At 36.7% G+C, this 12,500-nt stretch overlaps 1 protein-coding gene across 1 annotated transcript in view; it reads left to right on the top strand.

The window, feature by feature from the left end:
- The window catches only part of vti1a (vesicle transport through interaction with t-SNAREs 1A), a gene marked incomplete at its 3' end in the record, with an annotated part of 167,267 nt that extends 156,670 nt beyond the window's left edge, over positions 1–10,597 (top strand). The window contains 3 exon segments of the mRNA NM_001313750.1: positions 1,412–1,423; positions 8,313–8,330; positions 10,587–10,597.
- Positions 10,598–12,500: the final 1,903 nt, after the last annotated feature.

The following is a 12,500-nucleotide window of genomic DNA, read 5'->3' as shown; positions in this document are numbered from 1 at the left end:
TTCATTTCATTTTGTTTTTGTAATTTTATTTTATTTTATGTTTTATTTTATTTTACTTTTTATTAATTTTTTTTGTATTTTATTTTATTTTGTTTTGTTTTATTTTTTATTGCATATTGTTTTTTTATTTTATTTTTTTTTTCCCGATAGATTTGTTTTAAATAGATAACAAATAAGATGTACTATTTGGGTCCTTATTGAAAAAAAATTATAGAAAATGATTATGTATTCATTCTAGATCATATTCAAATCTTAAATTGTTTATTTAGATTTTTTAAATATAGATATGTTTTTATTTAACAGCAGTTAGTAAACTAACAATGAAACCTACTATATTTGCATACCATTAACTGATTTAGAATCATGCTAAACCCTGAATTCATTACCCATAATACATTTTTGATAAGACATTGAGGAACAGGGATGATTTTTCCCAAAGGCAACATATTTATTACAAGCAGCCCTCATTTTGTTCTTCTTCTTCTTCAAAAAATAAAAAATAAAATAAAATAACTGTCATCATTCAGGGTCAAAGGCCTTTTGACCTTGTATTTTCCTCAAATGGCTCTACAGTGTGATTTAATTCTTTTGCTTGCGCTGGGTGTAGATGTGAGGCTAATTTAAATGAAAGCGAGGTGAACTTGGCTCCCGCGGCGCTACGTAACCTGATTATCTGCGTTGGCCTTTGTACACACACTCACTTACTCCAGGTTGTGTTTGTCATGGTGAGGTTCACAGGCTCTCAGCAGTGTGTTGAGGACAGAGCATTAGCCCGCTGCGATAAATATTGTTGTAAGATGGAGCCAGAGAGACCCGCGCCGCACCAGATGTTTACCCAGAGTGGAGAGCACTGTGTGGGTGAGGACGACTCCAAATATGTGTACTCTCTGATACTTCCGCTCCGAGGACGCCACGTGCATTTTCAACATGACTCCTGTTTTCATCCCCGGCAGTTCAAACGAATCTGTTTATAATGCGCTGCTATCAAATAAGAGATGCGTATCCCAAAAGGTTTTTAACAGGGGGATTTAACAGTGACACATCTCTGATAGTCTGGTAATTCAGCCTTTAATCAAAGTGTATTCACATTGTGACGGGCAAAGCAGTTTTACACTTTGCAGTATCTCTCTCTCTCTCTCTCTTTCCCTGAGCAGACTTACTAAAACCGGGCCGTCTTGTGCTTCAGTTGGCTCTAAATTATTAATGGGCAGCTTCAGAAACTCCTGAGGGTTTTAATTATATTGTCATGGTCATACTCATCTCATTAACTTTTAATGGCCAATGCCTGCTTAAAGAAATCATAATATTATTAAAGAATAATCATGGCAATTAAAACATTTGCCTTGATGACGGATTGTTTAATACACAAGTTGCTGGACCCAATCGAGCCTTCAAAGAAGCCTGGAAAGGAGGGCTGAAGGAAAGTAAGCAATGTGACCTTGCATGAGAAGTTCTTAGACATGCAAACTTACTGTTGGAGGAAGTTCTGTTGGTTTGTTTTGTAAGGCTATAGTCTGTATATGCCTGGAAAATGAAAGCAGTTTATTTCTAATTCTAACAGTTTCTGCATTAAGTCAATAATTCACCCAGAAAAAAAGAACATTTTGTCTTCATGCACGTATCTTTATTTTGTTCCTGACCTGTTTGACTTTCTTCTGATATATTGAAAAGTATCTAGATGTTTGAACAGCAGTGTTTTTTTTTTTTTTTTTTTCAAATACCCCCTTTTGTGATCTGCAGAAGAAAGAAAATCACACAGGTTTAGAACGGCATGAGAGTCAGTAGATGATGTAATGTTACATTTTGATTGTACTATGCTTTTTTTGTCCAGTTAAAACTGGCAAAAAGTCAGATTTTTTTTCAACCAAATAGCATTTTCACCTTTTTTATGAATCTGCAGTGGGATCTGATTGAGACCCGATTACACCTTATAAAATGTAAATCAACATTTACATATTTTGTTTGAAGTTCTAATTTCACCAGGTTTGAAAAAACAAAACAAAAAAACATGTACACCATGAACGTGTGTAATTTTACCTTTAGATGGTTGGATGGATGGATAGATGGATGGATGGATGGATGAAAAAGTAGATAGACATGTACAAATGAATACATGTTTGAGTAGACAGACGGACAGATGGACAGACAGACAAACTGACTGACTGATTTGATAGAGACAGACGGACAGATAGATAGATAGACAGACAGACAGACAGACAGATAGATAGATAGATAGATAGATGGATGGATGGATGGATGGATGGATGGATGGATGGATGGATGGGTGGGTGGGTGGACGGACGGACGGACGGACGGACGGACGGACAGACAGACAGACAGGTAGGTAGGTAGATAGATAGATAGATAGATAGATAGATAGATAGATAGATAGATAGATAGATAGATAGATAGATAGATAGATAGATAGATAGATAGACAGATCTAGTGAAATCATAATTAAATATTGTTCACTATTTAAAACGATCAAAGAAGAGATTACATTGCTTTATTGCACCATATGTACATTGCACAAGATTATTTTGTAACGTCTTTCATCTTTCATATCAGGTTCGAAATAAAATAAAGATGTTTAAATGATCATTTGTAAAAAGAGTCATTGCTTGCTTTTATAATCACTATTTTTTGTGTAGATTTAATATGACAACATATTTAAACGGTAAAATGGCCGCGATGGCATCCTTATGGCTTCAGAGCTGGAATATGGTTTAAAGGCCTCCTGCTGATGTGGACGGAGTGAGAGAGAGAAGGGGTAGTGTTGGGATCAGTGCCCAGCGCAGAGCTCCTGCTCGCCCTTCCACCGAGACCAGGGGCCTGATACCGCATGCAGGTGGTCGAGTCAGTCGCCAGGCAGATCAAAAAGTCAAACCCCTGGGTGGACCTCCCTTTGAAATGGGAATGGGGCAGACATATCAGACAGAAAACATAACCAAGCCCCGCACCGCAGAACAGCTCCATATTCATGGCCCAGCTTAGAGGAGCCAGGCCTGGATCTTCTGAAGAAGCCCACAGTACAGCTGGACACTGATTAAGACATCAGGTCCTCGGCGTCTCTTGGTGTGAACGCACTCGCTTATCTCGGGTATTGTGCGTTAATGTGCAAACAACTGCAGAGCACCCCCCGACACTATATGAAATATTCATATTCATAACACATTACGCGTGAAGCAGAGTAGCTCCGACTTTGTACATCCCAAACAGCTGTAACACTTCTCTGTCACTAAGCGCTCTGATCCCAGCAGCGATTAGATCAGTAGACGTGGTATTGTGAGAGGTGAGCCACACTGTCACCTCTCTCTCTTCCTTGATTTTGCTCTCCGTCTCCCTTTGTTTTGTCGTTCCGAGAGTCGTCATCAACGCGGCATGATAGCAGACGAGAAAGAGCAGGAGGGAGAGGGAAAAAAAACACCCCGAATGTGGCTGTATTCTGGTGTTTGCCAGTCCCATTAAACAGACATTTGCAAACAATGTCAAGAGGGAGGAGATCAAAGCGCGAACCCCAGAAAAGCGGGAGCTCTGATGTCCTGAAGATCTCCAAATTTAGACTTCCACCGTATTGGCTCCCAGTTCCTCTCCCAGCTTGGAATATTAACGACGTGCTATGTAGGTCATATAATTAATGCGATTCAGGAGCACCAGTGGGCTGTTGAGGGATGCAAATAGAAAGAGTCTTGGGGGCCCTCTTGAAGTCTTGTTATGAAGTCGAACAAAAAGATTTGATATTATTTTTAATTGGAGCTGAAAGATATAACAAATTATAGTTCAGTATGTGTTTTCCCTCTTCTCGCTCTGCCTTTTATTCTTTTATTTATTTGGCTTCTCCTTCGTTCTGCAAAGCGAGGGGAAAAGCCTCGTTAAGATGCTGGAGCCGAGGGAGCAGGGTGGAGAAGTGACGGGGGCACGGCTCGCTTTCTCCCACACACTCACTCCCGTCCTCGCAAAACAAACTCCTACACGCACTTCGCCGTATAGTTTGCGCGAGTAGGAAATTCTTTGACATCAAGGTCTGCTGTCAGGATTTTAATGAACGGCTGATATAGGCTGAAGGAAGAACAAAGATTGTTGAAAAGGGGAAACGTAATTTCCCTCTGTTGAAATTTACCGGCTGTACAGGTGAAGACTGTTTGACTCTTTAAACTAACCTTTGTGATAAGAGCTAATTTACACTGCTTCAATGGAGGCAAACCAATGACAACAGGTTGGGGGTTTTATCATTGAGTTGTATGTTGATCAGATTAGTTTTCGCAGATTTTTTTCCCCCACAGACTTGCTCAATTAGCATTTGTTTGGTCATAGAATGTTTTAGATTGCACACTGTAATCTACTAAAAGTCCTTAAATATCCGATAAAATCTACATCATAAATCCCCTAATGGTTAGATAGGTAGACTTGATGCCCAAAGGTTGAAGGGTTCAGTTCCCAGTCACATCCAGATTTCTGTCAAATATCTCAATGTTGCATATTTGTATTGTGATCTTGAATCTGTTTAACATCAAATAATCCAAAGCTTCTTCTGTCATCGCATTTAAATTTACTCCACAAATGTTATAACATTACACATTCTATATCGGGGGCTCAACCCTGTTTAGCTGCAACTTTGATCAAACACATTTGTCTTTAATTTTCAAGTGCTACTTAAGTTGTTTTAGTTGTGTTTGAGCTAAACTCTACAGCTGGGATGCCCAAACTATTTCATATGAAGGACCAAAAACCTAATATCATTGAGAGCCGTCGGTTGAAGATACACATACCAAATTATTTTACAATGAAGTTACCATAGGTAATTTCCTAATTTATATTATTTATTTCAATGTATTAATAAAAGATAGAAAACATTACTTTGAATGATATTAACTAATGCAGTATAACTTTTTTAATTATAACTTTTTCCAATAAAAACATAATCACATTTGTAACACAGTCGAGTTCAATGCTGAATACGCTAGTGAAGCAGAATCTGCCATTGCCTTGATTTATTAACCAAAGTCTCTGCATTATCCTCTGTCAGCCGTATGTAGATTTTAAACAACTTCTTTGTTTCACCTTTAAAACAAAACTCCTGGACTTAAAAGAAGGTAGTAACAAATAAGACTTACAATAAACAAATAAAAAGTTACATTAAGTTTGAAATTACTGTCTCTAAACCAATCTAAGATGGGATGGAGGGCCAAATCAAAGGTTGCCATGGGCCAACTTTGGCCCACGGGCCCTAGTTTGGCCATCTCTGCTCCACAAGAAGGTAGATCCCCAGAAACATGGTTAAGCACCCCTGTTCTATAAACAGTAGTATGAATCTGTGTAGTATGAATTGAATTCAGACGTTTTGTCATCATCACATGACTTATCAATGTCCATTTCTTCACTCCCATTCTTAAATTCTCTTGGAAAGTGTTGGTTGGATGCGTACTTCTAAATCTCACTGGAAGTAGAAGGCCACCAGGGTGCTTCTTGCCTACTGTTTTTAGAATACTATGAACACTATAAAATACTGGGCTTCACACAATCAATATGTGTTGGGACAACATAAATAAATTAAGTTTTATAGATTTAAATGTATTTAACAAAAACAATTAAGTTATTGCTAAAATTGTTTCAACTCATTTTAAATAAATAGTTTGAGCAAACTGCAAACATATACAGTATATATATATATATATATATATATATATATATATATATATATATATATATATATATATATATATTTAAGTGAATTCGGACATACAGTATAAACTATATAATATGGAAGAATTTGATTTTGGGCCAGTGGGAAAATGTTATGTGTTAATGTGAACACTACTATAGCAAGTTACCATAGTCAGACTTGTAACCCAAAAGTTGCAGGTTCGATTCCAAATCATCACTCAATGTTGCGTCTGTTGAGCTGTTTTTTAATTCCGTGATCTGCTATTTTTCTTTCTTATTGAGATTTTTTAGTGGCCTGAGATCTTGAATGAACCAAAATTGAGAATTGGAAGGCATTTCCATCAGTGAAAGTCTCCAGAGCAGATCACAGCAGGCTCCTCCCTGTAGGCTCTACTTTCCCAGCATTTCCCTGATTTCCTTTCCGAGCAGCTGTGGTGTACTCTATGCTCTACATTTGCCGTCAGTTGCACTTGTGTGAATCACATCACCACTGGAAAACTCTGGTTTGGTTGATGCCACAAGAATGCTACCTGTCCGAGTACCAGTTAGTTAGTGATTTACTGGATTTTTTACAATGTGTTGGTGTTTGCTAGGCCTCAAACTTCCAGTAAATATGGTAGCAAAGCAGCGTGCAACGGCATTCAAATTAATTCTGTCCTTTTTGGCAGCAGTTTCATGAGATCCCATTTCTGCTCCACATGACCATGTCCCTGTGCGCAAATTGATGTCCGTAAAGAAATGATTTACTGAGTCTGGAGTGGATGAACTCAACAAATCTGCACAAAACTCTGATCTGAACCAACTGCACCTCTTGACCTCAGTGACCCTGTTGTCTTTTGCATATGGAAAAAAGTTAGCCAAACCACTTTCTCATTGTATAATTTGCTTGTTGGATCCACTCAGCAGTTGCAGCGACAACTGAATTAAAGTGAAGTGGCACTGATGAGTGTGTGATGGAGTGTGCTGACGCTCGTCTCCAAGATTTACAGCTTGAACTGAGTATCTCGTTTCTCTCCTGGTCACAGCTCTCGCTCAGGCCTTTTAGACGCTGGAGTGTTTTGTACCCTTCAGGAATGTTGTGTGTCAGGTTTATTTTGGACAGCAGATACTCTGAGCATCTTGTGTGTCACAACATTTCAGTTCAGGTGTCTGGAGCTAACATAATCTTAGGTGGTCAAATGGCACTGTGAGAAATTGTGTGTGTGTATAGCTATGGGGGTAAAGGGCTATTGAAAATTGTCAGTTTATTAGGTGCAGGTTAATTAGATCTGTGGTTCCCAAAGTGGGGGTCACGAGACATTGGGGAGGGAGAGGGGGGTCGCATGGTCAATTTCAAAAATCTAATTCATTTTATTAAACTTTTAAAATTACCCTGTTTTATCAATGACATATAAGAAGGAAAAAAGGTAATATTTACATCGATTTGCTCCTCATTGTTTGAACTCTCAGTATTGAATATTAATCCACACTGAACTGAGCCAAACTGAACTTAAACTCTGAAAACTGAACGGACACTGTTTCAATTAACTATAATCTTCTATGTGAAGCTGCTTGACACAATCTACATTGTAAAAGCGCTATAAAGGTTAGTTGATTTAAATTACAAAATAATGAATTCAGCCTTTTTTTTTGGGATGGTGGGGGGTGATCATGTTATATTAAAAACAAAGCAATAGCATCAGATTTTTAGCAAAAGGTTAAACTTTTCCGAAACCCTTACGGTGTTCATGTTTAAACAATGAGTAGACTTAGGCCTATTGTGTGTGTCGTTGTGTGAAAGGTTTATATATTTATAACCACCTTAGAGGACATTGGGGGTCACGAGTCACGTGTATTTTTATTTTGGGGGCTGTGGCCTGAAATATTTGGAAACCCCTGAATTAGATAATACTTTAAATGATAAAATAGTTATGTGCATGAGTAAAGTTGTTATTTTGGGGATTGCAGAAATAGATTTAAAATAAATAAATAAAAAATATGTAAGTAAGTAAATAAATAAATAAATAAAGAGTACTATCCTTTCAGACATTCATATTCCTATTTAGACAACTCAATGTTTTAACTTAAGAGGGGTTAAGAAGTCAATATTTTAATGGAATAGCAAAGAAAACATTAATTTTTTTATTATGCGCTGTTAAAAATGCTGTTCGGTCAACATGAAGGAATTAATTTAACGTATTAGTTTTTACAAATTTAAGTGGATTGAATGAAAAGCAATTAAGTTGTCCCAAAATCCCAAATTATGTTGTTTCATTTTAAATAATTTTGATTTTAAATAAGTACTTTGAACAAACAGCATTATTTTTTGAGTGTGATCATTTATCTTTCTGAATATAAACAGCTATTTAAACTGCATTTTTTACCTCTTGAAAAAAATGGTGTGAATAAATATTTTTAGTATAACAGTTTACTCAAATCCATAAACAGAATTATAATGCAGTTTCTTATTTTATCCCCATAGCTACACACACACACACACACACACACACACACACACACACACACACACACACACACACAGTTTTAGTTGAATCAAACTAACTTTTCTTGTCATATCAACTTATATTTTTCAAATTGACTAAAAATATTAAGTCAAACTTTGCATAACTTAATTTGAACTTTAAACATGATGTTGAAACCTGATTAACTTATTAAAATTAGTTAGAGTAACTTAAAAACAAATTGTAGTAATTTTTTTTCATTCATTCATTCATTCATTCATCCATTCATTCATTTTCCTTCAGCTTAGTCGCTTATTTATTAGGGATCGCCACAGCGGAATGAACCGCCAAGTTATCCAGCATATGTTTTACACAGCAGATGTCTTTCTAACCCCAACCCAGTACTGGGAAACACCCATACACTCTTACATTTACACAAATTTTAGATAATCCAATTCCCCTATAGCACATGTCTTTGGACTGTGGGGGAAGCCGAAGCACTTGGAGGAAAGCCGCGCCAAACTGGGACTCGAACCAACAACCTTCTTGCTGTGAGGCAACAATGCTAACCACTGAGCCACCGTTTAACTCATGATTTTTTTATTATATAATTTTTCACAGTGCACACACACATTTGTATATAATTAGGTATTACTCTTTAAACAACACGTTTTTCTTGTTTATTTAGCCACACTACTACAGCAGTTAAAATATTTTTATTGAAATCCCAAAACATTGGAGAATTAATCAACCTTATCTAATTGGTCTTATTAATCTGTCCATTTCATGCATCAGATTTATGTCATTTTAACAGTTTTCATAGGAATGAAGTCTCTCTGCGTGCTGTTTGTTATACTTTTGTATTCAATAATGAGTACTGATGGCCTCATAGTGTGTGTGTATGTGTGTGTTTGTGTATTAGTGTGTATACCGCCATTGTGTAAAGCTGTAAAGTTTCATGTGCATCTAAATGAAAAGTGTGTGTGAATGTGTTTGTGTATCAGGCTGCCGGGAAGTTGACAGGCCTCTGGATAAACCCCTGTGGCACACACACAGACACACACACACCTCAGCCTCATTACCCACTGCTGAGAGCATTATGGGTAACAGTGACACTTAAACTGTGTGTCTCTCCCACTCCTATTAGTGTGTGCTGATTGCCTGCTTTGGAAAGCGCACACATGTTTGGGCTGCAAACAAACTCAGGACTGACATGTTAAGTGATGAGTTTTTACATTAGGTGAGCATCTGCCTGAAAGAGAGAAAAATGTACATCGAAACGTCTTCTCCATTATACTAGCAGCATCTGTTTAGCCTCACTTTTCTAGTAGGAAATGATAGCGAAGGACAGCGTTTCTCAATCTTTTCCCGTGTAAGAACCTCTCACCCACAATATACGCATTTATATATATATATATATATATATATATATATATATATATATATATATATATATATATATATATATGCATGTTTGTTTGTGTGTTGTTGAATATTTTATAAAGATAATTGCTGTTATTATTATACATACATAATAGACACATGCATATAATAAATGTATATATGATCACATTTCCATAAGGTAAAAAAAAAATTTTTTTTTTTTTTTTTTTACATGTAATCAGGTAATTTGAACTTATTTATCTGCTTATAAGGTAATGATTTTTTTTATGTAAACCACATAAACCTGTACATGCACAGATACAAAAAAAAAAACCTATTACGGTATGAATAGCTCAAATGGAAAAGCTTCTAAATGCCATCAGAAAAGTTGTTTTAAAATGAGCATTCAGTTCAAGTTCAGATTTTTCACTTTTATGGTGATTAAAATGTTATTTTCATTGAGTCTAAAGTAGAAAAACAAGCAAATAAACTTAAGAGGCTAAGAAACAAATGCTAATTTTACAAGAAAACTTCAGATGGCTAGTGGTTTTTACATTTGAACTCTTAATACATACATGCATACCTCTAGAAAAGTTAATCTTTTTATTTGACTGATATATTTAAGTCTTTATGTGCGTATAGCAGTTTTGAAAATTTGAAAAAAAAAAAAAAAAACTGTAGGTAAATATCTACCTAAAATGTTTAAGCAGATAAAATAATCATTAGATTAGACGTAATACAATTTTCCACAACATATAACATAACATAACAACACAGAACATAACACATAACACAGTGATTTCAGAAAGAATTCATAGCACTTCAGATGAAGATGAACCATCGCCCCAGTCTGAGGTCAAGAGCACTCTGAAGCAGGTTTTCATTCGGGATGTCTCTGTACATTGCTGCATTCATCTTTCTCTCTATCCTGACTAGTCTTCCAGTTCCTGCTGCTAAAAAATATCCTCACAGCATGATGCTGCCACCACCATGCTTTACTGGATGGTATTAGCCTGGTGATGAGCTGTGCCTGGTTTTCTCCAAATGTAACACCTGGCATTCATTTTAAAGAGTTCAAATTTAGTCTCATCAGACCAGAGAACTTTGTTTCTTATGGTCTGAGAGTCCTTCAGTTGCCTTTTGGCAAATTCCAGACAGGGAGTGACTTCCGTCTGGCCACTCTACCATACAAGCCTGATTGGTGGACTGCTGCACAGATGGTTGTCCTTCTGTAAGGTTCTCCTCTCTCCACAGAAGAAGGCTGGAACACAGACAGAGTGACCATAGGGTTATTGATCACCTCCCTGACTAAGGCCCTTCTCCCCCGATCACTCAGCTTAGATGGCCAAACAGCTCTAGGAAGAGTCCTGGTGGTTCCAAACATCTTCAACTTACGAATGATGGAGGCCACTGTGCTCATTGGAACTTTCTGAGCAGCAGAAATGTTTCTGTTACCTTCCCCAGCCTTGTGCCTCAAGACAATAATGTCTCTGAGGTCTACAGACAATTCTACAGACGGAGGTCTACAAACTGTCAACCCTGGGACCTTATATAGACAGGTTTATGCCTTTTCAAATAATGTCCAACTGAATTTACCACAGATGAACTCCAATTAAGCTGCTGAAACATCTCAAGAAACAGAATGTACCTGAGCTCAATTTAGAGCTTCACAGCAAAGGCTGTAAATACTGATGTACATGTGATTTTTCAAGTTTTTAATTTTAATTTAATTTTTGAATAAGGCTGTAACATAAAAAACTGTGGAGAAAATGAAGCGCTATGAATACTTACCGGATGCGCTGTAACATAGCATTAAACATAACAAAACACATACAACAAAACATATAAACATAACATCTAAACATAACATAGCATGTTTATTGTAATAAATGTGTATCTTTTAGAACTTTATAAAGCAAGTTAAAAAATCAAAATGAAAATTACGTGTAGTAATACAACCTTACTTGTTCTGATTTTCTTTTTTGACACTGTGGTCACCGAATGCTTCAGAGCAATTGATATTTTACCCTTGAAAAAGCTCCTGTCTTGTACACTTTTACGTCAGTCGATCTTTTCCACTTTTCCAATTATTAAACTTGCCGGGGTCACCATGTATGACATTGGAGTGCCGATCTTCTCCTCCTCTGTGGTAAAGGCGTCTCTCGTCAGGGTGTTTGGCTGCGCTGCTCTGAGATCAGTGACTACGTCCCCCCTTGAAGTGGCTGCAGTGTCATTCCAAGGGCAGCGTGGCGTTTGATCTGGTGTCGGGCGGCTGTCGCTGTGATTGTCCTGCGGGGAAGGAGACAGACATTCACCTGCCTTCCTTCAATAAAAACTTCCTCTCCAACTTTCTGATTGACAGCCAGGAAGGCGTTCGTCGTGGCCAACAAGTTTTTGCCCTCTGTTGTGTTTTCTGCTCTAATGCACAGTGAGAGCGAGCAGATTTCCTGTCTGATCTAGTGAAACTGCAACAGTATGTCTGTATGTTTGTTTAGCTTTACTGAGGTAAATTCACAGGAGAGCTATTTAGTATTTGGGGGTGAATATGAGCATCCACTGAGATGTAAATTAATGAGGTAAAGACATGCTGTTTCTTTTTTTACTCCTAACTCTCTAACTTTTTTTTTTTAACTTTGATTTTATTTAAAAGTTATTCAAATGCCTAATAGGCTCTATTCTGCTAACCGCAGTCAAAGAGTTCAAACTAAGTTTAGCATTAATATATTTACTTTTTAAAGTATTAACTATAAATTATGACAAATATTATGACAAAATATATGTCTTATTTTGCTCCACTCAGAATCACCATCCTTGTAGCCAATCATACTCAACATTTTTTTATACTAAAATTAAATCAAGGGAAGCATTTTGGTAAAGAAATAAGAATATTTTCTGCATTTGGTTGTCCACATCAAATTAGGTTTACAAAACTGATTTATATACTTATAAGTTATTAAGTATCAAATAGCTTTAAAGGGATGGTCCACTAAGATATCATATTTTAAACTTTAG

This window comes from Danio rerio, chromosome 12 (assembly GCF_052040795.2).
Source record: "Danio rerio strain M-AB ecotype USA chromosome 12, GRCz13ab, whole genome shotgun sequence".
In the NCBI taxonomy this organism is placed as follows: Eukaryota; Metazoa; Chordata; class Actinopteri; order Cypriniformes; family Danionidae; genus Danio; species Danio rerio.
This window is presented reverse-complemented; position numbering and strand designations above follow the sequence as displayed.